The 27,442-nt window shown below is 51.7% G+C and overlaps 1 long non-coding RNA gene across 1 annotated transcript in view; it reads left to right on the plus strand.

The window, feature by feature from the left end:
* The first annotated feature begins 7,586 nt into the window (after positions 1-7,586).
* LOC139046336 (uncharacterized) overlaps positions 7,587-27,442 on the plus strand; it is a 30,814-nt gene continuing 10,958 nt past the window's right edge. Inside the window, exons 1-3 of the long non-coding RNA XR_011506220.1 lie at positions 7,587-7,719; positions 17,818-17,907; positions 18,062-18,350. This is a non-coding gene — a long non-coding RNA (uncharacterized lncRNA). The remainder of the gene's footprint in view (positions 7,720-17,817; positions 17,908-18,061; positions 18,351-27,442) is intronic.

Below are 27,442 nucleotides of genomic sequence, written 5' to 3' on the forward strand. Positions count from 1 at the left end.
CTCCTAACTCGGTTTCAGCCCCCATCCCAGATGCTGGGCTACAGAGATGAACCAGACAGAGCCCCTGTTCCCCTAAGGCTCACATCCAGCGGGGTCATCCATGTCTGAGCGTCTGTCCGTCTGTCCGTCCGCCCACTGCACAGGGAGCTCCCTGAGGGAATCTGCGTCTGATCCACCCTGAGCGAGAGCCCAGCTCAGCAGAAATCTGTGGATATTTGTTGAATGAATAAATAAATAAATGAAGAAAGAAGCTTAAAAGAAAAACACAGCTTGAGGTTGTTGTGGAAGCCTTATGCCTCTTATCCTTGGAAACCTTTGTAAAAAATTTAATAACTTTTAAATTATGAATATAATACACTTCATTATAGAAAATTTGGAAAGTATAGAAAAGCACAAATGAGAAAATAAAAATAATCCATAATACTAGCTCCCAGAGTGAGTCTTTTTCTTTATTCCTTTGGTCTTTTTTTTATGTATGGATATCTTCTTTTAAGAAACAAAATTTGGATCATGCTATATATACAGCTCTGTAGTTTGTGTCTTTTAAAAAAGTCACTAACAATGTTTCATGAACATTTTCCTAATTGAACATCCTACGTGTCTAGTTAGAGGTTGGATTTACTTTTACCAGTGATGACATCTTTTGCCATATAAAATAACGTATAGATGCAAGATTAAGGCTGAGATCAAGGGGAATAATATTTAACAGGCTTCTAGGCTGCACACCGTGCCCCTGCCAGATTGCAGAGTCTTCCCCCGGGGAACGCCCTGAGAAATGCTGTGAGGATGTCGGTCGAGGCACTGGCCTTCCTTGGCTCCTTGACTACTTAGAGTTATGCCAGCAGCACATTTGCTTTCTACAGCTCTGATCTCTGCAGGTACCACTAAAATTCTGTGTTGGCTGCAGAGGAACCTTGATACAGGCAGCAGAGCATGTGATTAAAGGCTGGCCGTGGAGTCAGACTCAGCCTAAACCTTGCTGCCTCTGAGATGGCTGTGTGATGTTGGCAAGGACCTTCACCTCTCTGAGCTTCAGTTCCTTCATCTGAAACACAAGGCAGCAACTGTTCCCACCTCCGCGGGCAGTCATGAGGAATCAATAGCACAATGCCTGGCACATGATAAACCACCAATAAATACCAGCCATTGTTATTACAACTTGTGTGTGTGTGGAGGTGCTTCTCTTTTTTCTGAGTGGCACTGGCCATTCACTGGTGTCAGGACTGCTCTTGGCAACTCGTCTTGATGGAAAAGATAAGAAGCAGCTGCATGGCCACATCTTGGAAGGAAGCCTTGGGCACAGGTGTCTCAGCCTTGCCCTGATGCCACACACCCTTTACGCAGCCAGGCACCCCAAACCCATTGATGGGGGCTTATGATTTTATTTTGTTTCTAAATTAATCAAAATACTATTCCGTAATCACAGGAGGCAGTGTCATGTAGTAACTAAGTTTATGGTCTTTGGGGTTAGACAACAGGGTTCCAATCCCAGCCCCCTTATTTAATATGTATATACTGAACAAATTGTTTTCCATCTCTGCGCTCCAGCTTCTTCACCAGTAAGTTGGGGATGATCACTATGGAGGATGGCTTTTCTTTTTTTCCCACCCAGCATTCATTACCCTGCTTTTACTTTTGGAGAACCAATTCTCCCCCCACTCTGAACTGTGATTTGAGTCCCTGGCTCCGTGAGTGGGGCATATGACCCAGGCTTCAGCCAGTCGGTGCATCCATCGCTGGACCACAGAGATTGGTTTGTGGTGGTCATGCGACTCAATCCGTCCAGGGGAGTGTCCCTTAGGGCTTTTGAGAACCACTTCTTTTCTATGGCCTTGCAGTTTTGAGGGTGCCCCAAAGCTACCTTGCTCCCAAATGGCACTGGTCATCGAGAATGGAGTTGCCCCAGAGACACCAGTGTGGTGGACAACTTCTGAGCCCCTGTGTGAGGCCGATCACGGTTTTCCATTGACACGAGCTAATGAATCCTCTTTCTTTGTTTAAGCCAGTTTGAGTTGGGTCTTCTGTCACTTTCAACTGAAATAACACTGCCTGATAAAGCAACAGTACCTGTCTCCCAGAAGCGTTACAAGGATTAGATAAAGAAACATATAGAAAGCCCTCGATACAATGCTTGGCACCCAGCAAGGGCTTACTAAATGGTAATTGTTTATATTGTTGTTGTTATAAATTTATTGTAGAAAAGCAAGAAAATGCAGATAAAACAAAAAGAAAACCTGGGAAAAAGGTGCATGCTATTTCTAATTTCACTTCTTAGGGATAATCAAGTGAATATTTTGGAATAATTTTCTCCTAGACATTTCCTGTATATGTGTTGTTCTTTTCTTTCTTTCTTTCTTTTTCTTTTTTTTTTTTTTTGTGAGGAAGATTCACCCTGAGCTAACATCTGTGCCAATCTTCCTCTATTTTTTGTATGTGGGATGCCTCCACAGCATGGCTGATGAGTGGAGTAGGTCCGCACCAGATCTCAACCCACTAGCCCAGGCCACCAAAGTGGAGTGTGTGGAATTTTAACCACTCGGCCATGGGGCCGCCCCCTATATATATATATATACATGTATTTATAAAAACCAGATAGGATTGTGACCCATGGCACTCAGAAGTCAAACACATCATAAAGATATCTCTGCACAGCACACCATTTGCAATGGCTGCATAGCGTTCCATGTTTTTGGTGAATATTCACATTATCTCCAAGTTATTTTTGTATGAATGATGTGATGGCATTCTTTATTGTCTACCAATCAATTGATCTATATTTGTGCACTTCATAATTTTCTAATCAGTTTCTAAGAGTAGGATTGCAGAGTCAACGAGTTTTACAGATTTAAAAACCTACATTGCAATTTTTATTGAAATGTTTAATTTTTGAATAAAATAGATGTCTTGGTCCATTCAGGCTGCTTTAACAGGATACCAGAGACTGAGTGGATCATAAACAACAGAAATTTATTTCTTACGGTTCTGGAGGCTTAGAAGTCCGAGATCAAGGTGACAGCAGCTTTGGTGTCTGGTGAGGACTCGCTTCCTGGTTCATAGATGGCTCTGTCCTCACATGGTGGAAGGGGCCATGGAACTCCCTGGGGTCTCTTTTACAAGAACACTAATCTCTTCATAGGGGCTCCATCCTCCTGACCTAGTCATCCCCCCTCAAAGGCCCCGCCTCCAAATACCATCACATTATGGATTAGGATTCAACACATGAATTTGGGGGGTACACAAACATTCAGTCCACAGTCATACATTATCAAACATTTAAATGTCTTTTCCAGTGAACAGGTCTGTGACTCCAAATTCCGCTCTGTGTCAGACGCTGTTATAAATTCTCATAGTCCCCCTGTAGGAGAGGGACTGTGGTCTCCATAACTCTGACTGCATCAGTCTACGATGACAATAAGCTGGATCCTGCTAGCTCTCACATCAGCCTCTTCGCTCAGGAGAGCTAGTGCCTTGCAGAGCCCCATTCTTCCAGGTGTTTCTGGGAGACCCCAAGTGGCGTGTAACATGCGCCTACAGGTAAGTTCTGGTTTTGTCATTTTATTTGGAAAGGAAAGAGTAGAATTGAATTTATTTGCAGATGATGTGATCATCTATGTAGAAAATCCAATGTAATCTACAAAAAAGATGATAAAACTAGTGATTCTAGTAAATTTGCAAGATACAAGATCTAAAAACAAAAGTCAACGGTATTTCTATAAACTAGCAATGAATGATCATAAATTACATTTTCTAAACAGCATGATTGAGGTATAATTCACATAAGTCCTGGTTGTCATTTGTCAACTCCTCCATCCTCGCTCACCTCCTGTGCCATCGCACTCCTGAACCAAGTTCACCACGGTGGCCACTGGCCATGCCGGAACTCTACCACGGCCCACTGTCTCCTTGGAGATGCTCCTCTGGTTTTTGCTTGGTCCACGCTGGTGTCAAGACGGCCACACTGCCACCCACAGCAGCCACATCCTGCCCATGCCCGCCTCTGCTCCTCAGGCCCTGGGCTGAGTCTGGCTCTTTTTCTTTCTCAGGGGTCTCCTGCTCCTCCCTGACACCCTGCTCCCATCATCCCAGCTCCCTTGTTACCCCAGGCTGTCACGTGTCTGAACCCACTGTGGGTGTGCCTCACGTCTGCCCCAGGATGCTGCCTGGTCCTCAGTGGACACAAATACTGCTGAGTGGAAGGGTGTCACTGAGCTTGGATGTGGCTGTCCCTTGGCCGCAGTCAGATGGTCCATTCGTGGTGCAGATGCAGAGATGGAGGTTCAGAGAGGACCTGGCCTGCCCAAGGTCTCATGGCAAGTTATGATGGAGCCAGAATTTGCGCCATTTCTCTCTGACACCAAGTTCTGTGCTGGTTCTGCTGTGTCCTCCGGGACCAGCCATTTCTCGCCAGCACCTGAGACCCACGATCTGAGGGGCTCTGCAGACGGAGGCTGGTGGTTGAGGGGGTATGGCGGTGGGGAACGGCACAGCACTCTGTGCAAGGATCACTGGGCAGCTTCCCCGCTCCATGTCCCTGGACTCTCAGGCCCCAGGGCCACCTGTGGGAATCTTCTCTTTCTCAGATCTACCACCAGACCCAGCTTTCTGCCCCTGGGGCTCCTGAGTTTGGAGGCCCTTCACCTGCCCCAGCCCCAGGTGGGGTTGGGATGGGGCTGGACGGGAGGGAGGCTAGGTTTTGATGGGCAGCTGGGCTCACCCGGCCGCAGGCCTGGCCTCCTCCCCCATCCCCATCCCAGCTGGCTCCAGAAGGGAAGCGGGGGTGGGGGCAACTTCACAGGGAAACTTTTGTTCTTGCCCAGAACAGACAGAGGCTGGGGATGGAGCTTCCCCTTGGCTGCCACGGAGACCGGGGCCACTTGAGTTCATGTTTATTTTCACAGCGTGGATTCCATGGAGATAATCGGTCCCGACAGGAGAGCCCTGGGAAGAGGGCTAGGGCCTCTGTGGAGTGCCTACTATGTGCTAAGCCCAAGATAGGCAGGAGCCAATGAAATCCATGGAAAAGCCCAGGGATTAGACACTGAACCACACTTGAGGAGGAGGCAGCCAAGGTGCAGAGAGGCAAAGCTACTTGCCCAAAGTCACACAGCAGGTTAGCGGAGAGCTGGAGGGGAGGCCACCTGCTCCCCTGGGCTCTTTCTACTTGGTGCCTGAGTTAGAGGCAGGGAACTTGGTCTCCGTGGGGCTTCCTGGAGGAGGCATCACCTAAGGTTCCACACAGGCCAGAGTACCTGGAGCAGAATGGATGAGAGTGTGGGCGTCTCTCCCAAGGGGCTCTAATCCAAGCAAGCAACATAATTCTCTGAGCCTCAATCTCCTCATCTGTGTACTGGGGCTAATAACAGTGTCCATGTCATCAGAGAGCTGTGCAGATCTATGAGGAGTAAGAACTCAATAATAACCACGGCGAACGTTATTATTATTACCGCTGTTCTTCCATCTCACTCAGTCCTAAATCCTAGACCCGCAGAAGTCCACATGATGTGTCAGTGCTGTTCCCAAACGGAAGCTTTTTCTGCTAAGGTGAGAGGAAGGCTGACCTGTATCTGGGACCCTGCTGCTGGTCTTCCCTGAGGAACAGACCTGGGGTTTCATGAGGAATCGCCCCAGTCCCTCCCCGGCTGGCCCGCCACCCTCCACCCTGCTACATCCTCCTCAGGGGGCCGCCGGACCAGTCATCCCCCTGCCAGCGCTGGCCCAGGCCATCCTCCAAATCCGCCCTCCACGTTAGTTATTTGCTTTTCTATATTCACTTTCCCCATCAGTTTATTTCATTTCTGAAATGCATCTCGGAGCCCCAGATAGACCCGACTCACCAGGCCAGTTACGAGCACGCCAGTAAGACCAGCATCCGACACGTGAGGACCCGAGGAAACAGCCGAATCAAAAACCAAACATGGAACCAATAAAATCTTTAACCTGACACTACAAACTTCCCACAGACTTCAGAGAAATACCTCGAGAAGTGCACGACCTTTTAGTTTCTCCCCAAGGCCACCTCCTCCTCCGGCGGGGTCTTTCTAAAATACAGATTTGACCTTGTCACTTCCCGGCTTCAAAACCCTCCGATAGCTCCTCATTATTTATTATTCTTATTCGCTAACATTTATCGAGCTCCTCCGCACACCGGGTCCTGGCCTGAGTGCCTTTCGTGCATTTGCTCCCGTGGGGCCCGGGCTGCTGCTCCCCCAGTCCCAGGGCTGAGGGAACAGTGACGTGAGGGATGGCAGGGTCACGCAGCTGGTGAATGGTGGGGCTGGGATGCAGCCCCAGGTCAGGCTGCATCCGCAGCCTGTGTCTGTCCACCTCTCTGCTGCACTGCTGGTTCCTCAGCCTGTCCTTGGAGAGCGCCACGGCCTGGCGCTGACGTCCCCCCGGCCTCATGTCACACTGTGGCTTCTCCCTCTGCCCTCTCCAGGTTGACCCTCCCGGCTCATCAGGGCTGTCCTGCAGTCTCAATGCAGAGGCCCCCTCCCGCCCCAACCATGGGCTCCAGATCTCAACCCTGGCACCCTCCATGGGAATCTCCCTGCCTCCAGTGACTCACCAGCTCCTGCGACTTGAACTTCTGAATCACCAGCAGCTCTTCCCGTTTTGAAATCAAACTCTCCCTTGACCTTGAGCCTCCTGCCAGCTACCATGTTGTCCAGTCCGTCTGTCAGGATTTTAGTTTTCATATTTTTCATCCTTAACATCTCTCTTCTCTGGTGCACCACCTACTCTCCGGCTGCTCCTTCTCCAGCTGCTACTTGGCATCTCTTCCTTTGCTCCACGTCCTAGGGATTGGTGTGGCCCAGCGCTCCACCCCAGGCCCACAGCTCTCCCTGCACTGCCCACCCTCGCTGGGGGCCTTCAGCCACCATGACCTCTGGGGAATGTCCAGAGCTGCATCCCAGCTCTGGCTTCTTTCCTGACCCACATAGCCAACTGCCTCCTGGTGTCTTCGCCGGGACATCCGGTAGGTCCCTCAGGCTCAGTGCATCCCCATCGAACTCCTCATCAGCTCCTCCTGGGCTGCACATCTCACCAGGCGGCATCACCATCGGCTCCACCCAGGCGTGAAATCGGAGCATCCTGTAGACTTCTCCTGCTTCTCCTCCATCCTCCACTCCTGCTCCTCGTCGGGAGCCAAGTCCTGTCAATTCTACCTTGTGCACATCCTGGCTGCCTCTCCTCCTCGGCGCCCCCTGGACCACTACCCTTGTTCAGGCTGCCATATTCTCTGCCTCTGCACTGGTCTCCCATCTCCAGCCTTCCGCCTCCAAACTCTTCTCCCCATTGTACACAGAGCGATCTTTCTCAAATGCAAATTCGATCTGGTTGGGTCCCTTCAACAGCTCCCTGTTGCTCTCACAATAGAACCACCACAATAAACCATCAAGACGTGGTCCCTGCCAGCTTCTCTGTCCTACTTTCTCCCTGGGGAATCTTGGATCTGTTTGCTACCCTTCTTGCCAATCTCCCAGACTCGATATCGACACGAACTACGGGGGTATCCCCATCACTCGAGGCTCTCCTGCCCCCATGCTTTTATAAAAGCTGTTCCTTCTGTCTCGGACACCCTTCCTCTCTGGTCCTCCAGGCGAACTACTGTTCATTTTCAAGTCTTCACTCAAATGCCACCTCCCTTTGATGGCCCTGGAAGACTCAGGTGCCACTTCTCCTACGGTCCTCCTGGAGCTTCTTCAGGCACCCATGAAAGTGAGTATTTATTATACTGTAATAGTCTTATTATATCCGTCCATCTCCCCTAACCCCCCCACACACACCTACGCCCCGCTGGATCGGGAGTTCTTGAGGGTTAGACCCAGGCAGGATTTCACTCTGGGCGTATGGTGCTCCCCAGGGTCTGGTACAGAGGAGCTCAGCAAATATTTGTTGGATTGCCTTCAATGCCAACAAGAAAAAATAACTGGATGGAAAGTTTGGAGGGTCACCTGGGTGGGGTTTGGAGGACCAGTAGCCAGGGGCTGGTCAACTGAGGCTTCAAGCTGGAGCCAAACTGGGGGCCCCTTGGGCAGTAGGACCCAACGTCCCCAACACACATCCCAGGCGCAGAGGGTCCCGTGAACTCTGGGTCTAGAACTGGGCTTCCAGCTTCCTGGATGAGGCGGGCGTCATCCCTGCTGGGGCTCTTGGAGTCAGGTAGACCTTGCTTTGAGTTTTAGCCCCTCTCCCCAGCTGTGTGACCTTGAGTGAGTCCCTTCACCTCTGCAAACCTGGTTCCCCTCTTGCAAGATGAGGATGATAATCTCCCCAGGGCGGCATGGATTCAATAGGAGATTTCAGTAGGGTCGTTAGTGGGGGACTACCTCGTGGATGCTCAGGAAATATTTGTTCACACAGTCGTGCAGCCTGGGGGGCCTCCCCGGCAAGCCCACCCCCTAGCTTTCCCCCTGGCAGACCTGGCTGGGCAGAGCAATGATCAATAACAGTAGCTACTTTCATTTAGCCCTTGTGCCAGGCGCGGTGCTGGGTGCCCACCTGAATTATCCCATGCCATTTGCCAAGGAGGAAACTCAGGTTCAGAGTGGTCAGGCTGTTTGCCCAAGGTCACACAGCCAGTGAGTGATGCTAGGATTTGAAATCAGGCCCAGCTCTTCATGGCTGGTCTGTGTGTCCTTCCAGGCCAGGCTCGCCCAGATGGCCCCTGGTCCTGAAGAGGCCCAGCTCTCTCAGCCAGGCTTTTCCCACTTCCCCCGCCTCCCCTCTGCCTACCACTAGATCTGTTTAAACTAGCTGAGCAGGGTGAGGTGGGGAGGCCGCGGAGAAGGTACGGGGATGTTTGTTTTCCTTGGGGGTTTATATCAACATTGGTCTTGACATTTCGCCTGTTATTATGTGTGGTTCTTTAGAGGGTGAAATAATATTTTCTTTTGCTTGAGAAAAGGACAAAGTTCAGACAGAGCTCTTGGCCCCAAATGGATTTTCCTCCTTCTCTGCTTTCCATGTGCCAAAGCTCCTCCGAGTTCCTCGGAGCCGTGTCTCGGCAGACATCCACCCTGGCTGCGGACAGCCACAGCGCGCCCCGGATGCGCCCGGGCGCAGCAGATTCGCTCGGCGCTGCGAACACCGCCGGTTTCCCCCGGGTGCAGTCTGGGGCTCTCCGTGCACACGTGCGCTGCGAGCCCTGAGTCCTCCCAGCGTGCTCACCCCTCCGTAGACACACGCGGGGAGCTGTGTCAGTACACTTACCGCTCTGGGCGCTGTCGCCGCCCTGGACACACCCTGGGGGCGATGCACACAGGTAGCGCCCACGGGGTACACCACGTACTGTCGGTAAATCCCGCAGGCTCTAGAGATCCTCCGTGAGATTCCCGGACTGCGTGCTCTAAATATAACTGGGTATCTGGAGATATAGACGTTCTCCCCGCCCCGTGGAGGAAACCCCGGAGCTCCAGACGCAGCCTGGGTATCCAGCTGCGGGCAGCACGCTGGAGAGTGAACATGTGCACATCCTCTCAGAGAATTCGGGGCCTCTGCGGGTTCTGGACGCGTCCCCTCAGTGTGCCACTGATAATTATAATAATAAGCACTGTATGGCCACAGCCTGGATTAGCTGGCTAGTAAAAAAGTACCACAAACTGGGTGGCTTAGAATGGCAGAAATTTATTCTCTCACAGTTTTGGAGGCCAGAAGCCCAAAATGAAGGTGTCAGCAGGGTTGGTTCCTTCTAAGGTCCTGGAGGAGAACTGGCCTCTCTCTTTGATTCTGGGGGTTGCTAGCAATTCTTGGGGTTCCTTGGCTTGTAGATGCCTCACTCCGGTCTCTACCTCTGTGGTTACCCGGCCTGCCCCCTGTGTGTCTCCTCTGTGTCCCTGTGTCTGAATGTCCCTCTCCTTTCTCTTATAAAGACATGGGTCATTGGGTTTATTTAGGACCCACCCTAAACCCGTATGACCTCATCTAAGCTTGACTAATTCTATCTGCAAAGATCTTATTTCCAGATAAAGTGGCAGGCTGAGATTCCATTTGGACGTGAATTTGGTGGGGACGCTATTCAACCCAGAAGAGCCCCACATCCCTCAAGCTCTCTTTGCAAAGAACTGAGTTAAACTCTTTTTATACATTGTCTCATTTAATCTTCCTGCAACCCAAAGGGGTGGGTGTTGCTTTCCCTATGATGTAGTCTAGGAAGCTGAGGCTCAGAGGGGGAGCTTCACTTGCCCCAGGACACACAGCCGCTCTAAGGGGGTCCAGGCTTCAAACCCAGGTCTGCTGGGGTCCCGCGGCCACACTGCCCTGTAGGGGCCTGAGGGTACGTTCCATATACACTCTGCATCCTCTAAATCTGGGTTTCTCAACCTCAGCTCTATAGACATTTGAGACTGATTAATTCTTTGTTGTGAGGGGCTGTCCTATGCATTGGAGGATTAAGCATCCCTGGCATCTCCCCACTAGATGCCAGACACACCCTCCCTCCAGTTGTGACCACCAAAAATGCCTCTGGATGTTGCCAAATGCACCCTGGGGTGTGACAGTGCCCTCGGTAGAGAACCACTGCTCTAGATCCACTCCTTTGGGGGCAGGTGTGGTCTGTGTGGGAGGACCGAGGCTTGCCTCCCAGGTTTGCAGGAAGGTTCAGGGTCAGAGGCGAGAATAATAAAGGTGATGGTGACGACACTGTATGTGTCAGGTGCTCCTGCCATGGGGTTGGTGAAGGAGATCATGAACCCCCAGCCCTGCAGTACCCGGGGAGGCCACCGTTGCCACTTTGCAAAAGCAAGTCCCTGTCGGCAACTCCCCAGGCTGCTCTCCGGGGCCTGAGGAGACTTCCTAATATCCCAGCTGCCTTAGAAGCTCAAGGCCATCAAAGCCCCTGGGGAGGACTGTCCTGCCCAGAATTGCTCAGAATGCTCTCTGACTGGTCGATTTCAAGACTTGCTTCTTTGTTGAACTTTATCTCCTTCACCGGTAAGGTCCCTCTAGCTGGATCCAAAGGTAACATTCTATTTTTATGAAGAGCACGGGGACTGGCTCCGTGGCCGAGTGGTTAAGTTCGCGCGCTCAGCTGCTGCGGCCCAGGGCTCCGCTGCGGCGGCCCAGGGTTCGGATCCTGGGTGCGGACATGGCACTGCTCACCAGGCCACGTTGAGGCGGCGTCCCACATCCCACAACTAGAAGGATCTGCAACTAAGATATACAACTATGTACTGGGGGGGTTGGGGAGATAAAGCAGAAAAAAAAAAAAAAGATTGGCAACAGTTGTTGGCTCAGGTGCCAATCTTAAAAAAAAAAAAAAAAGAAGAGCTCATCTTCTCTCCCTGGAATAAAGACCCATCAGCTTACGAGATATTCTATCCCAAATATGCCTGATCCCAGCTGATCAACGGAGAGGCGGGGTCTCTCAGCCTCATGCCCCTGAAAAAGGGGCAGTCGAGCTGGCTCAGGGCCATTCTCTTCAGTCGACAAATATTTATTGAGCACCAATATGCGCCAGGCCCAGTTTCAGGTGTTGAGGATGGAACTCCCATGGAGCCCGCAGTCTTGTTGGGGAGAGAGGCAAATACGAGTCAACAAACAAATGAACATGATGGTCAGAAGCGTAAAAGGTGCTGCTGAGAGAGAAAGGGATGCGCCGTGATGGGGGATCTTGGGGGCTGGGGCTGGGAGGGCCTCTGTCTTAGGCTGGGCTCCCCAGAACCAGGGCCTGAGACAAAGGCTTCAGTGCAAGTACTTTATGGGGAGCGTGGTCCCAGGGAGGAGTGAGGGACGCAGAGTGAACCAGGGAGCGGGGAGAGCCAGTGTGAGGATGTGTCATCAAGTCAGCCACTGTCATATGGGCACAATGTCTGCTCAATCCCATAGGACAGGCGGCGATGTAGTGCGAAGCATATCTCAGGACGGTCCATCTGGGGCGAGATGGTGGAAGCGTTGTCCACCGCACCAGTTCCCCATTGGTCCAGGTGTTACCCGACTGGGAGTTAGCTCTTCCTGAATGTTTGGGTTGCAAATGCATGAGCCTGAGTGGGTTTCCACTGTGCAGTGTGCAGCGAGAAGCCCTGAGGCAGGAGGTGAGCAGAGTGTGGCCCGGCTTGAGTGAGGCACTGTCCTGTTGCCCCTGCGTGGAGATGGAAGGGGGACAGAGAGCCCGTTGGCATCCAGAGTGCTCAAGAGTATCCAAAACAGCATCTCTGAGGAGGTGACATTTGGGTTGGGACCCGAGATGAGAATGAGCCAGTCTCATGCCTGACCTTCTGAGCTGCCTGTAAGGAAATCTTCCAGAAGGAACATGTGGTTGTGGCTTTTATGGGTCATTCCTTGACCTCTGGGGAGGCCTTGCGCCAACCCTCCTGAGCCTAGCTGGTTTCTGACACCCACGCAGAAGTGACGCCGGGGCCTGCAGAGTTAGAGCCATAATATAACAGGCAGCGCCTCCTGGGAAGTCTGAAGAGGCGCCCAGTGACACCAACCAGGGGTGTGTTCCCATTGGATCTGACGACAATTGTAGATACTTGGGTTACTCTGGAGCGGTGCTGTCCAACAGAAATATAGAAAATACATGTGATTTTAAATTTTCTAGGAGTTGTATTAAAAAAGAAACAGATGAAATTAATTTTAATGTAGTATATTATTTAATCCACTATATCTAAAATGTTATCATTTCAATATGCAGTCGATATAAAAACTTACTGAGGGCTGGCCCAGTGGTGTAGCAGTTAAGCTCGTGCACTCCACTTCGGTGGCCTGGGGTTCTCAGGTTCAGATCCCGGGTACAGACCTACACACCACTCATCAAGCCACACTGTGGCAGCGTCCCACATACAAAATAGAGGAAGGTTGGCATAGATGTTAGCTCAGCAGTAATCCTCCTTGCCAAAAAAAAAGAAATAAAATTAAAATAAGTAAATAAAAATTAAAAAAATAAAAAATTAGCGAGAGGGGCTGGCTGCGTGGTGTAGTGGTTAAGTTCAGCACCCTCTGCTTCAGCGGCCTGGGTTCGTGGGTTTGGATCCTGGACGCCATGCTGTGGTGGCGACCCACATGTAAAGTGGAGGAAGATTGGCACAGATATTAGCTCAGGGAAAAACAAAACAAAACAAAATTAGTGAGATAGTTTTCATTCTTTCATTCGAAATCTGGCGTGCATTTTTCACTAGCAGAACATGTCAATTAGGACTGGCCATATTTCACGTGCTCAGTTGCTAGTGGTTACTGTTGGACAGCACTGCTCTAGATGTTAGAAATTTAGCTTATTTTGTGTATTCAGATAATGCGTTTCTTTTTTTTTAAATTAAGATTATGGTAGTTTACAACCTTGTGAAATTTCAGTTGTACATTATTGTTAGTCATGTTGTAGGTGCACCACTTCACCCTTTGTGCTCTCAGTGCATGAAGTTAAAGGTCAAAATGGACTCCCCACCCGACCGTGGTCCTTACCCATCCCTGTAAAGGGAATTCCCTTCTGCCTCTTGCTCAGGCCAAAAACCTTGACTCCTCTTTCCCTTACACTCACTCCAGTCCATTGGGAAACCTCAGCTCTGCCTTCTTGGACTCTGACCTCAGCTCCCACACCCTCATCACGTCACTTCTATGTGGTCCAAGGCACCATCACCTCCTCCTTGAGTGACAGCAGTGGCCTCCTCATTAGCCTCCTTGCTCTGCCCTTTGCTCACTACATGCTCTTGGCCACACATTCGCTGGCGTGATCCTCCTAAAGCCCAAGTCAACTGTGTCCTGCCTCTGCCCACAACCGCCGGCATCTCCCAGCTGACTCAGGGCATCAGTCACAGCCCTGAGATGATCCCGTATGACCCTTGCTCCTGTTTGAACTTGCTCTGTTCCAGTCCCTCCTTCCTCAAATACGCCAGACTCTCCTCTCTCTTGCCTCAGGGCCTTTGCACTTGCTGTGCCCTCTGCCTGGAACTCTCTTCCCCAGATGTCCACATGGTTCCCTCCTCGCCTCCCTCAGGTATTTGCTTAAATGTCACCTCCATAGCCCTTCCACTTGGCTGTCCTGTTTGTAACCTCTTTGTAACACCCACCCCAGCACTCCCCACCCTCCTTCCCTGCCCTATGTTTGTCTTGAGTTCTCAGCACCATCTAAACTATTGCATTCTTTGCTTATTCATTTTGTTGAGTGCCTGTCCCCGCTTACCAGAAAACGAGTGTGTGAGGACAGGGATATTGTTCTGTTGCTCTCGGCTGCTGCTTGGCAGGCCCGCCAAATGCTTGTGGAAGGGCCGGCCCCCAGCGGCACGCATGACCTAGGCTGCGCTCACCGGGCGTGAGTGGTACTTACTGCACAGACGAGACTCATGACCCACGCTGGACTCACTGGCCCAGAGTTAGGTCTTCCCCGGCCCCATGACCAGGCTTACTTCCTGCATCGTCGTCATGGTTACCAAAAGTCCAGAGGGGCCCCGGCTGTGGTCCCCATTCAGCAGGTGCCCATTCACCCAGGGACTCAGCCCCCAATGGCTGCAAACTGGTTCCAGTGGGCAGTGGAGGCAGAATTGAGTTGGACACTTGTCCTTCAATCCAGGCCATGTGTCAGGGGCCACCCTGGGCTCCAACACTGCCCAATGCCCCTGGGCGGCACGGCACCCCCTGATCTTACCCTATTTTGGGTCCTTCATACTCCGTTACTCCCAGTAGAGCCACGGAGATGGCAGGGTTGCGGAGAGGGCGTCATATGCTAACTCAGGGAGGCCCTACTCTGTGCTGTGCTCTCATTGGCTCCTAACGTCAACCCAGGGGATGCAGGCACCGCCATCCGCCCATCCACCCTTGAGCCACTGAGAGCCGAACAACTTGCCCAGGGGCCCCAGCAAGGATGAGGTGGAGCTGGGTGTTGACCCGGGATGTGGGGCCCACCCCTGTGGTGTGGAGGGGTGGGGTGGGGATGGGGGCCTTGGGCCAATGTCTGCAGGTCAAGGGCTGCCCCAGGATCTGCATGCCCCCGTGTCCCCAGAGCCACCTGCAGGCCACCTAGGATGAGGTGTTAGCAGGAGGCTGGGGTCGGGGTGGAGGTACAGCGCCCTTCTAGCCTCTCCCTTTGGGTTCCATCTGCTGCTGAAATGTGGGGGTTGCAGGGGCTAGGGTAAGCCCCTACGCCCTGGCCCACTGAACCAGGTTGGGGCTTGGACTTCCCCTCTCATGGCACAGGGACCCTGATGCCCGGAACGTGAGTGCCATCCCCGGGCAAGGGCAGAGCAGGCAGTGCTGTAAAGGGCGTGGGCCCTGCCACAGGGACATGGGTGGGGAGAGGGTGGGCTCACACAGCGGCTGGGATGCTAGGCACACCCCTGAACAGTGGGCATGAGTCTCGACTGGACAGAATCATGGACCCTGTGGACTGTGGCCTGGAGGAGCAGGACAGGTCTTCAGATACAGGGGACAGTCCTGGGGAACACAGCAGTGTGGACAGGGCTCTGGGGAACCTGGTCCGGAGCTGTCCCTAGTCTTCCTACCTCTCCCGTCCTCAGGGCTCAGCCCCCTCACCGCCCCCCGCCCCCCCCAGTCCAGGTCCAGGCGCTGCTCCTCGTGCTCGCTGCTGCCACCGGCTGAGGCGCCTTTGAAATCTTATCTCTCATCTTGTTCTCCGTTTCCTCCCTGTCCAGGCCTCATCTGTCTCCTGCCTCCCACCCACCCCCCACCTGCTTCCCATCTGTGACCCCTCCTCCCCTTCCAACATGCCTGCTGGCCACTGCCTCCGTCCTGTCGTGTCCTGTCAGCCCGGCTCGGGCTCCAGCCCTTCCCTGCCCTGCAGGGGAGGTTTCAGAGATGTGGGGTAGGACGCTGCCTCCTGCCTGCCCTGAGCCCCAGACCCCAGACCCATTCATCGGTTCTGCTTCCCTCCCCTGGAGATGCTGGCTAAGCCCTGGTCCAGCCCTGATCCAGCCCTCAGGACTCCCAGCTCCCCGGCGAACTGCTCCTGCTCCCCAGGGCTGGCTTCCAGGGCCCCTCCTCCAGGCAGCCTTCCAGACCCTTCCAGAAAAGGCAACCCATCCACCCTCTGAGCTCACCCAGCCCAGCCTTGGCCTGGATCACGTGGGTCACAGCTGCCTGGGGTTCAGCCTCCACTTACTTCAGTCTGTGACCTCCTCAAGGGCAGGGACAACTCCACCCTGCCTTCTTCACAGATGGGGAAACTGAGGCTCGGTGAGCAGGAGCATGATCCCCAGCTCTTCACGAGTCTAGCTCCATTCCATCTTTCAGGACTCAGCTTCAGCGTCGCCACTTCAGTGAGGCTGACATGACCACTCGACCTCCCCCCGCTGCTGCCCACCCAGCCTCCACGCCTGCACCCTGGTTTCATTTCCTTTGGGGCTTCACCTTCTTTATGGAGGAAACAGATGGGAGCGGCTTCATCTTCCCAGGGACCCAGGGCAGTTGACAGTGGGCCACACAGTGCCCAGGGTTACCCATAGAGCTCTCCAGCCTCCCGTCCCTCATCAAAGCCAGGAGCCCCTGGCTCTGCCCCTGTCCAGGGGTCCCAGCTGCCTCCAGGGGCCTCTGGCTTGTGGAATCAAACTTGGAGTGTAGACCCAGCCTGCCTGGATTCAAATCCCAGCCCTACCCCTCAGTAGCTGAGTGGTCACAGGCGTGTTCCCTCTCGCTGGGTCTCAGCTTCTACACCTGTGACTTGCCGAGGAGGATGACGACGGTGCCCATCTCAGGGTCGTTGGGAAATTTAAATGAGTTAATGTACATAAACACTTGCAGCAGGACCTGGCACTTAGTCAGTACTCAATAAATAGAACCCCCACCCCCAGGTGTTGTGGGCACAGTGGCAGCAAAAATAAAGGAGCAAATCCTGTACTCAAACGTGAAGGTCACCCTCATTGGATATCAATAATAACTCGTCAATCTCTTCCGTTGCCATGGTCCAGTACCTCCCAAGCGCTTTACAAACCAAATCTCTTTGAGTCCCCTCAACACACCCGGAGGTGTGGACTCTTACACCCATCTCCCAGAGGAGCCGACCAAGACGCAGAGGCCAGAGACCCATCCAGGGCACACCAACGGCATGTGGGAGGTGGGATCCAGAGGCCAACAGTGGGGCTTTGGGCTGTTCCATCCCGGGTCTCATTCAGCTCAGGCACTTCCCACGGGGTGACCTGGGGCAAGTCGTGCTCCCTCTTGGCCTTGGCTTATCTGTCTGTAAGATGGGGATGCTAACAGACCTTACCTCCCCAAGCCACAGGGAGAATTCAGTGCCTTCTAGGGCTTACCGCATGATCGCTCAAGGAACGGTGGCTGACGCCAGAAGCTCAGGGCTGGGGTCTGCCCTGGACCTGTCGACCCAGAGGCTGAGCCTTCCCACTCCACAGCCTGGCCTTCCAGAAACGCATGTGGCCCTTTCCTGCTCTGCCAGGGACCCTCAGGCATCTGAAACCACGTGCACATCAGCCACAGGTCCTAGAGGGGTGAGATCCACTGCCCCGTTCAGAAGCAATTGGGGCCTGAGTCTCTTGGGCCTCGAGCCCATGTTGAACTTATCTGACACATTGGTGTCTTCAAAGTCAAAACCTAAACAAGGAAGGGAGGGTGACAGGGCATTTTGATGTTTATTCCAATTGTCCCCTGAAGTGTATCGCTGGTAGACATCTCAATGGCTATGTGGCACAGGCCTGCCTGGGTGGGCGGTGAGCTCCTGGGATCAGCCTTCCCTACCCCAAACCTTCCATGGCTCCCACCGTCCACAGGGACCAGCCACACACCTTAGCCAGAGGACAGCTCTGGAGCCCACAGACCTGGGCCTCTTCCTGGCTGTGGGGCCTGGGGCAAGCGCCTTTCTATTCTGAGCATCAGTTTCCTCACCTGAAGATGGAGAAAATGTTCTCTACCTTACAGGTTTGCCCAGAACTGAGGGATTTCTTGGGAGGCAGGACTTTCCTCCTTCTCCACGGATGCCAAAACCCCGGAAGTTCCAGGCAAACCAGGGTGAGTTGGTCCCTTATAGGGTTGTTGTGAGGATGAAAAGAGAAAATTCATAAAAAGTGCTCAGTGTGGTGCTTGGTAAAGAGCAGCAATGGCTGGGCCCTGTATGCACTGCACTTCACAGTTTACACAACCCTTTCACTCTGTTATTTCCCAGGCCTCCCAGTGACCCTGCTTATTCTCCCTACTTTAAAGATGAGAACACTGAGGCCGGAGAGAAGAGGCGGCATATCCGGGTGGAGATTTAATGCCTTAAGTTCCGTGGGTAGAGGAGCCCGCCCCTGCGTCTGGAGGGGGAAGAACCTGGGAGAGCGGCAGTCAACAGATAATGTCTTCCCCAGGGGTAGAGACGGAGCCCAGAGTCTGCCGCCTGCCACGAGGGAAGCCCTTCCCCCTGCCGGTGCCATCTCACCTCAGAGTGGTGAAGCCTGGAGGGGCGGATGGAGGTGAGTGATAGGGGGCTGTGAGTCTGTCAGCCCTCCTGCTGACGTCCCCTCTGCTGCCACTGGACTGTGTGTCCTTGGGCAAGCTACTTTACTTCCTGGGCCTCGGTTTCCTCGTCTGTAAATAGGGAGCAATCACAGTACTTACCCAGCAAACGATAGCTGACAATAAGATTATAGTGAATACAATCCACAAAATGTTTTCCCCTCCTGGATCCCATCGAATCCTCACATCAGCTCTAATTTGAGGCGTGGCTGTGATTCTCCCCATTTTCAAGATGAGTAAACTGAGGCTTGGGTCAGGGGAGGAAGCTGCCGGAGGCTCCCCAGGAAGTGGGGGGCGGGGCTGGGAAGCCGGGCGATGGGAGCAGGCAGCAGCATCCTCCTCTGACAGCCTTTCGGCCTGTCGCCCTCCCGACCCTGCCTCGCGACAGACTTTGTCCTTCTGGACCAGCTCGATTCCCCACCCTCTGTGTTTTTTGTCTTTTTTCCTTTTCCTTGTAGTTACCACCAGTGGAAATCAGATCTTTGTTTTTCTTGCTTATTATCTATTTCTCCCACAAGAATGTCAGTTCCAAGAGGGCAGGGACTTTGTCTTTTACATTCCCCACAATGTCCCCAGTGCCTGGCACAAATCAGGCCCTCAGTAAACAACTGGCAAAAAATTCGATTATCCTCTAATTATTTGAACAAATAAATGAAGCTTGGCGTCCCACGGCGCCAGCTGGGGTGCAGTGCCCCATTGCAGCCAGCAGATGGCAGCAGAGAACAAGGTACCTGATGGGTGGAGCCCAGGTGAAGTGCACAGGTTTGACCTTAGAGGGGAGCTTCTGGGTGTTGCGCGCGCGTGCGTGCGTGCGTGTGTGTGTGTGTGTGTGTGTGTGTTACCTCTAAACACTGTTCAAGCCTGCAGATCGAAACCCGACAGATGGAAGCCTTTTCCAATAATATATAATAATAGCTATCATTGATTAACTACAAAAGCAGTGTGTGACAAGAACCATATATGAATTATCTCATTGAATTCTAACAATAATCCTATTGTTAACCTCATTCTGAGACAAGGAAACAGGTGCAATAACGTGCTCCAGGTCCCACAGCCGGGGGGCGGAGCCAGGACTAGTAGGGCAGGGTGAAACCATCCTTGGCCATCCCTTGACCGTCAAGAGATTAAATCCTCTGAGCTTCAGTTGCCCCTCAGCGGACTCAGTGAGATGCCCCAGAAGGAAGTGAGTTCCTCATCGCTGGAGGTGTGCAAGCTGTGCCAGACAAGGACCCACCAGAGAGGGTGTTGGGCACCAGATGCTCAAAGCCCCTCCTGGTCAGGCAGGACAGGCTACATAATTTTCAGGGCCCCGTGCAAAATGAAAATGTGGAGCCCTCTGCTCAAAAATTAAGAATTTCAAGACGGTGACAGCAGAGCATTAAGCCACACTTGGGGCCCTTGTAAATGCGAGGCTCTATGTGATTGCATAGGCTGCATGCTCAGGAAGCCACACGCTTAAGGTCTGGGAAAGGTGGGTCAAGGACAGGTCTCAGGAGCCCTGGGATGTCACCAGCCCAGCTCAGCAGGAGTCCAGGGAAAAAGTCCCCCTCAGCACATTTCTTCTCATAAGACGGCACCCTGCCTCCCTGCACCTTTTATCTTCCTTCCCTTGGCTGTGATTTATCGCCATGTGAAGGGCTGGGGTGGCCTCGGAGACACAAGTCCCGTTTGATGGTCCATGAATCTTTCCTTTGCGGATCCTCCGGCCACTCTGGGCGGACCCACCACTTCCTTTCTGCCAAGTGAGGATTAGGAAGCCATAAAACAAGGAACCCGAACCCCTGGCTGGGAGAGCGCACACATGGACCTCAGATGCGCCAGCCGGCTGGAGGAGATGGATGGGGCTGCAGGACTCGAGCCCCAGAGGGGGGACCCCTTCTCTTGGGGGCCACCATTTCCAGTCCCCTGCCCCATGGGGAGGGGACTTCCTGGCTAAGCCTACCCCCAGGGGAAGAGAAGATCGTGGATGAAGCCAGAGCTAGATGTCGTCCTGGCTGGGCAGGGAGCGAGGGAGCCCAGGCTGAGCTGAGTGTGAGGGCCCTGGGTGAGCTCAGATGGGAAGTGCTAAGCACCTGCTCTGCACCGGGGGCTTCATACGTGCTGTTCTCATGTCGCACAGGGTCGTTCCCAACCAAATAGTGTAGACGGAGAACCTGGGGCTCCAAGAGGTGAGGCCACTTGCTAGGGTCACACAGCCAGGAAGTCATGGGGTTAGGATTTGAACTCAGGTGAGTAGATAACAAACCTCTACCCGCAAAGGGAAATTCTAAAGCTGTAGCATTTGAAAAACATTTATTTCTTGGATGTTATCTATTTTTAAAAATCAGCTATAAAAGGCATGGAGAACAAAATTCAAAAGTGATATAAAATATGATGACATTGAAGATCATGCCTTCCTCTCCCCTTGCGTGTTGTCCACGGCCCCCTGCTTTCAATTCTTTTGAGTATATACCCAGAGTGGAACTGCTGGATCCTGTCGTAATTCTATTTTTAATTTTTTGAGGAACCTCAATACTACTTTCCACCAGGGCTGTACCATTTCACATTCTCACCAATGGTGCACAAGGGTCCCAGCTTCTCCCCATCCTCGCCAACACTAGTTCATTTGATAACAGCCATCTTAATGGTGTGAAGTGGCATCTCATTGCAGTTTTGATTTGTATTTCCCTAACGGTCACTGCTGTTGAGAGCATCTTTTCATGTACTTGTTGGCCATTTTTATATCTTCTTTGGAGGAATTTCTCTTCAAGTCTTTTGCCTATTTTTGGATTGGGTTGTTTGTTTTTGTTGTTGTTGAGTTTTAAAAGTTCTCTCTCTATATTCTAGATGTTAATCCTTTATCAGATGTTTGATTTGCAAATATTTCCTCCCATTCTGTGGGTTGCATTTACTCACCATCTCTTGATGGTGTCTTTTGATGCACAAAAAAGTTAATTTTGATGAAGTCCAATTTGTGTATTTTTTTCTTTTGTTGTCTGTGCCTTTGGTGTCATACCCAAAAAACCATTGTCAAATCCAATGTTGCGAAGCTTTTGTCCTATCTTTTCTTCTAAGAATTTTAATATTTTGAGGTTTTAAATTTAGGTCATGGATCTTTTTGGGGCCAATTTTTATTTATTTATTTATTTTTAAAGATTGGCACCTGAGCTAACAACTCTTGCCAATCTTCTTTTTTCTTTCTTTCTTTTTTTCCCTCCTTCTTCTCTCCAAAGCCCCACAGTACATGCTTGTATATTCTAGCTGTGAGTGCCTCTGGTTGTGGCATGTGGGATGTCACCTCATCATGCCCTGATGAGCGGTGCCATGTCTGTGCCCAGGATCTGAACCGGCGAAACCCTGGGCGGCTGAAGCAGAGCGCGCAAACTTAACCACTCGGCCACGGGGCTGGCCCCTGGGGTTAATTTTTGTATACAGTGGTAGGAAAGGGTCCAAATTCATTCTCTTGCATGTGGAGATCCAGTTTTCCTGGCACCATTTGTTGAAAAGACTGTCTTTCCCCCATTGACTTGTCTTGGCATTCTTGTTGAAAATCATTTGACCACGCGTGTGAGGATTTATTTCTGGATTTTTTGTTCTATTCCATTGGTCTATGTGTCTGTCTTTATGCCAGTACCACACTGTTTTGATTAATGTAGCTTTGTAGTAAGTTTTGAAATCAGGAAGTGTGAATCCAAATTTGTTCTTTTTCAGGACCGTTTTGGCTATTTTGGGTCCCTTGAGAATCCATATGAATTTTAGGATTTTTTTTTTTTATTTCTGTAAAAAAGTCATTGGGGTTTGGGTAGGGCTTGCATTAAGTATGTAGATTGTCTTGGGTAATATTGACATCTTAGAAATGTTAGTTCTTTCAATCCACGTTCTTCGGATGTCTTTCCATTTATTTGTCTTCTTAGTTTCTTTTTGGAAATGTTTTGTAGCTTTTTTGTACAAGTCTGTCACCTTCTTGGTTAAGTTAATTCCTAAGTATTTTATTCTTTTTGATGCTATTGTAAACGGAATTGTTTTCTTAATTTCCTTTTCAGATTGTTCATTGTTAGTGTATAACACAACTGATTGTTGTGTGTTGACTTTGTATCCTGCTACTTTGCTGAATTTGTTTATTAGTTCTAACCATGATATTTGTGGAATTTTAGGGTTTTCTATGTATAATATCATACTATCTGTGAGCAGATATCATTTTACTTCTTTTTTCCCATTAGATGTCTTTTTTTTCTTTTTCTTGCCTAATTGCTCTGGCTAGGAATTCCAGTAGTACGTTGAATAGAAGTGGCAAAAGCAGAATTCTTTGCCTTGTTCCTGATCTTGGAGGAAAAGCTTTCAGTCTTTCACCACTGAGTATGATGTTTGCTGTGGGATTTTCATAGATGGCTTTTATTTTGTTGAGGGAGTACCTTCTATTCCTAGCTTATTGGGTGTTTTTTTTAATCATGAAAGGGTGTCGAATTTTGCCAAATGCTTTTTCTGCATCGATTGAGATGCTCATATGGTTTTTCCCCTTCATTCTGTTAATGTGGTGTATTACATCAATCAATTTTGCACTGCAGAAATAAATCACATGTGGTCATGGTGTATAACCCTTAAACTATGTGGTGCAGCACATTTTACACTTGAGGTTCAATAACATAGATCTGTTTGCCTATTTCATCTCCTCCCGTTATGTTAAGCTCACTGAGGGCAGGGACCAGGTTGATGTTCACCACAGTTTCCCCAGCACCATGCACAAAGCTTGGCACAGAGTAGGGGCTCACTAAATACTTACTCAGTGAGGGAATGAATGAATGAGCAAACAGGAAATGACAGAAAGAAATTGACCCAAATACCTAACAGTAGTGGATTACAGGCAATTTCAATCTTCTTTTTATACTCTTCTTTTATACATGTTTATCCTGACTTTATTTTATAATGAAGTAAAAATCAAATATACATTATTTTAATGATAGAATGGGAGACTGCTCTGGGTTCCCAGAGGAGAGAAGACTGGAAGGCATGAGATCAGGGTGGGAACCCTGATAAGGAGGCTGCTGGGATGTCCAGGTGTGGGGTGATGCAAGAGGGGGTGTACAAGGCATGGTGGGAGCCAGAGCCTCAGTTTCCTCATTTGGAAAACTGGGCTAAAGATCAAATAAAAGCAGCCATCATTTATTGAGATGCATTCCATGCCCTTCATTGTCCTATTTAATGCTCCCCACTCCTAGTTGAGGGTCATTATGTTCATTTTTAAAGGGGGGGAAACTGAGGCTGTGGTTCATTCAAATCCTGGCTCAGCCGTAGTACAAGCTGTGTGACTCAAAGGTAAGTTGTTTCTGAGCCTCAGTTTCCCTATCTGTGTAATGGGGAGAATAACGGTCTCTACTTCTTGGGGGTATTGTGTGAGGTCAACAGGGTTGCACCCATAGATTACCTGCTGGGATGGGCCAGCGTACCTGAGCTGCCCATCACCATCATGACCAAAAGAGGTGATGTGACCACCTGGGGTCACACAGCAAACAAGTGGCTGAGCCAGGATTCAGCCCCAGTTTCTCTGACCGGGGAGCCCGGCTCCTTCGGTTCCTGGTGTGAGGGGCTCCCGTGCTCAGCAGGAGCCTTGGGTGGCAGCGCCTGCCTGGAAGGTGGTCGGGCTGAGTGTGAGGGCGCCCTGTCCAGAGCTTCTCCCTGGTGGCACAGTGTGGACAGGGGAGGGTCAGGGATTCTGACCCCATCGGGGATCTCACCCGGCCCACGTGTCCAGTGCAGCCAGCGGTTTCCCAGCAGCAGCAGTGCTGCTAATGGGCCTCCCTTCATAACAATACGCCGCGATAACAGACAGATTTAATTAAAAAGAACACACATCCTCCTCCGCAAGGCCGCCACGGCCGGGGTGTGGGGCCTGCAATTAAAACTTAGGTCTATAAAGTCTGCGCACAGGCATGGGTGCCCGGAGCTGCCGGGTTTTCTAAAAAGAACACCCACCCTCTCATGGCCATGTTATTTATCGAGTTAATTTTGTCCTCTGGCCACAGCATGAACCAACTCTGAGCCCGCGAGCCCCGACCCTGACTTGCTTCCCACTCCCGGGCTGTGCCAGGCTCACACTTCCTCCTTTGGGGAGGAGCGAGGCCGTGGACGCCAGCTTCATACGGGGAAGACCCGGGCAAGACTCTACCCAGCTTTGTGGTTTCCAGCAAGTGAGCCACCCCTCCCAGATCTTCTGTCTGTGCATCAAGAAATAAGGCAGAAGATGAACTGCCTCCTGAGCGTGGGCCAGAGCTGAATGGGGCACACAGTGAGCAGTCAGCAGACGTTGGCTATTATTATCGTCGGTGTCTGACCACTAGTGGTGGGAGCTTCTGGATGGAGCCCAGGAGGCCTTGGCGAGAGGGAGGCTGGGCCAGGCCGGGAGGCCCAGGCTGGGCACTCAGAGTGGTAGATGTGGCAGTTCAGAGTGGAGACTTTGGAGTCAGATGGATCCAGGTTCAAATCCTGGGTCTGCCACTTCCTAGCTGTGTGGACCTGGGTCAGGGACTTCCCCCTCTGGGGCTCTGTTCCCTCATCTGTAAAATGGGAATGATAACAGAACCGTCCTTTTAGGGCTGAAGCCTGAGGAATCCTCAAGCCGGGCACCACAGCTGGCACCCAGTAAAAACTCAAAAGGTGTGGGCTTGGGAGCTGCGGCCCATGAGGGTGGCTTTTGAGGCTGAGTGGGGGGTCGCAGACGCCTGGTTTTCTGGCCTGGCTCCGGGCAGTTTCCCTGGAGGACCTCAGGCCAGCACCCAGCAGGCGCCTCCCATGTGTTTACTCTCCAGGTGCCTGCTGCTGTCAGGCTGGGGACAGGGGCGGCCGCCTTGCGACCAGATAGATGGCCTGATAGCAGGGCCCGTGAGACAAAGCTATCGGGGATGTCTACGGGATGCTGAATGGGCTTCTCTGGGCGGGCGGGTGCAGAATTGCATTCGGCTCGGATTTAATTAAAAAGACTGAAATCTTTCTGATAATCCTCCCAGCAACGGCGGGAGCAGGGCCTGAAGCGGGCTCCCTGGCAACGGCGCATCCTGCCGATAAAGAACTTTGAGGGGAGGACACTGGGAGCCCCCTCGGCGGGCCCATCATCTCTGCTATCTGCCCTGCCTATCGCCCAGCCAGCGAGGGACGGTGAGGCCAGGGAGGCAGCTGCCACCACCCTCGAGCCCCCACTCCCGCCGGCTCCCTGAAGAACCGCCCCTCCTAGCTCAGTGCCCCCCACCCTGTACCACGGCACACATTGGTGGGCTGCCCTCTGTGTGAGTCTGAGCCCTATGCCTGGCATTCACACCTGCTCCCCCAGTGCATCGACATTGAGCCTGGGGTGCCCAAATTTTGGTGTTCATGCAATGGGCAGGTCTCCAGCTCGGCTCAGAGGCGGAATCCCGAGGGGAAGGGTGAGGCGGGACACCTGTGTCCTCAGCAGTTCCGCTCCCTCCCACCTCCCAGCCTTTGCCTGTGCTGGGCCCTCTGCCCAGCCTCTGGTTCGTGGATTCTGACTTGTCCTTCAAGTTCCAGCCTGAGATGTCTCTCCCTGCCCTCCTCTGATTTACATACGGGTCCCCCACACCCAGTCTAGAGCTTGGCAGAGAGCAGGAGCTCAAGGGATATCTGATGCTTGAATGAATGAATGAATGAATGAATGAATGAAGTAGATGAGCAAGTCTGAGCTTGGTACAGGGGCCCTATACCAGTTTTACTTCACTACCAGGCCAGGAAACTGGCAGGCAAAGGACTCCCCTTCTCTGTGCCTCAGTTTCCTCCTTGCACGTCAGGAACACCCATCAGGAAGGTGGGCTAATTTGCCTGGGGAAGGGGTGTGTCCCCTGCCTGTTTATCACCCCCTGCACCCACCCCCCAGGTAGAGGCCTGAGGATGCTCCACGGTGCATCTGGCGCCAACAGCCCAGGGTTCCCCTAGGTCAGACAGCAGGGCTGAGCTGAGCCTTCCTCTCCGCCTCTTCTCCCTGGACCCCGCCTCCCCTGGAACTGGTTACAAAATAGTTTAGGTTTAATTGTTTAAAATATGTAACAATTCACATGGTTCAAAGTTATTTATAGAAGAACAGTGTAGTCCCCCGTCCCCACCTCCTCAGCCTCGGAGAACTACTGCTATCCGGTCGGGGATGTTCCCTGAGCTTGTTTACGCTCATGTACATTTAGATACAATTATTAGGTGTGAACAAAACAAAAGAAAATGCTGGGCTGTGATCTCTATGTTGCTCTTTTCACTTGTCCCATCCTGAAGATCTGCCTATGTTGCTGTGGAAGGGTGCTCCCCTTTTTACAGCTGCATAGTATTCCGCTGTGCAGACAGCCTTGATTTATTCAACCAGCCCTGTCTGATGGATGTTTGACTGGGGACCGTCTTCGTCTTTTGTTATCATTACAAAGCTGCATGGAAGAACCTTGTACACACATCATTGCGTTGTTTGTCTGTAGAACAATTCCAAGAATAGAGCTAGTTGGGTTGAAGGTGGAATCCATTTTAATGCAGTGACCTTATTCATCCATCCATCCATCCTTCCACCCATCCATCCATCCATCCATCCTTCCATCCATCCATCCATCCATCCATCCGTCCTTCCATCCATCCATCCATCCGTCCATCCATCCTTCCACCCATCCATCCACCCATCCATCCATCCTTCCATCCATCCATCCATCCATCCATCCATCCATCCATCCTTCCATCCATCCATCCATCCATCCATCCTTCCATCCATCCATCCATCCATCCGTCCTTCCATCCATCCATCCATCCGTCTATCCTTCCATCCATCCATCCATCCATCCATCCTTCCATCCATCCATCCATCCATCCATCCTTCCATCCATCCATCCATCCATCCGTCCATCCATCCATCCATCCATCCATCTATCCTTCTATCCATCCATCCTTCCATCCATCCATCCATCCATGCATGCATGCATCCATCCATCCATCCTTCCAATGTTTGCTAGGCACTAAGTGAGGCACAGAGGGCTCAGTGGTGAATGAGCCCGGCCTGATCCTTGCCCTCTTAGTGTAAGCATCTGCCCCATGGACACGG

Source organism: Equus asinus, chromosome 10, assembly GCF_041296235.1.
Source record: "Equus asinus isolate D_3611 breed Donkey chromosome 10, EquAss-T2T_v2, whole genome shotgun sequence".
In the NCBI taxonomy this organism is placed as follows: Eukaryota; Metazoa; Chordata; class Mammalia; order Perissodactyla; family Equidae; genus Equus; species Equus asinus.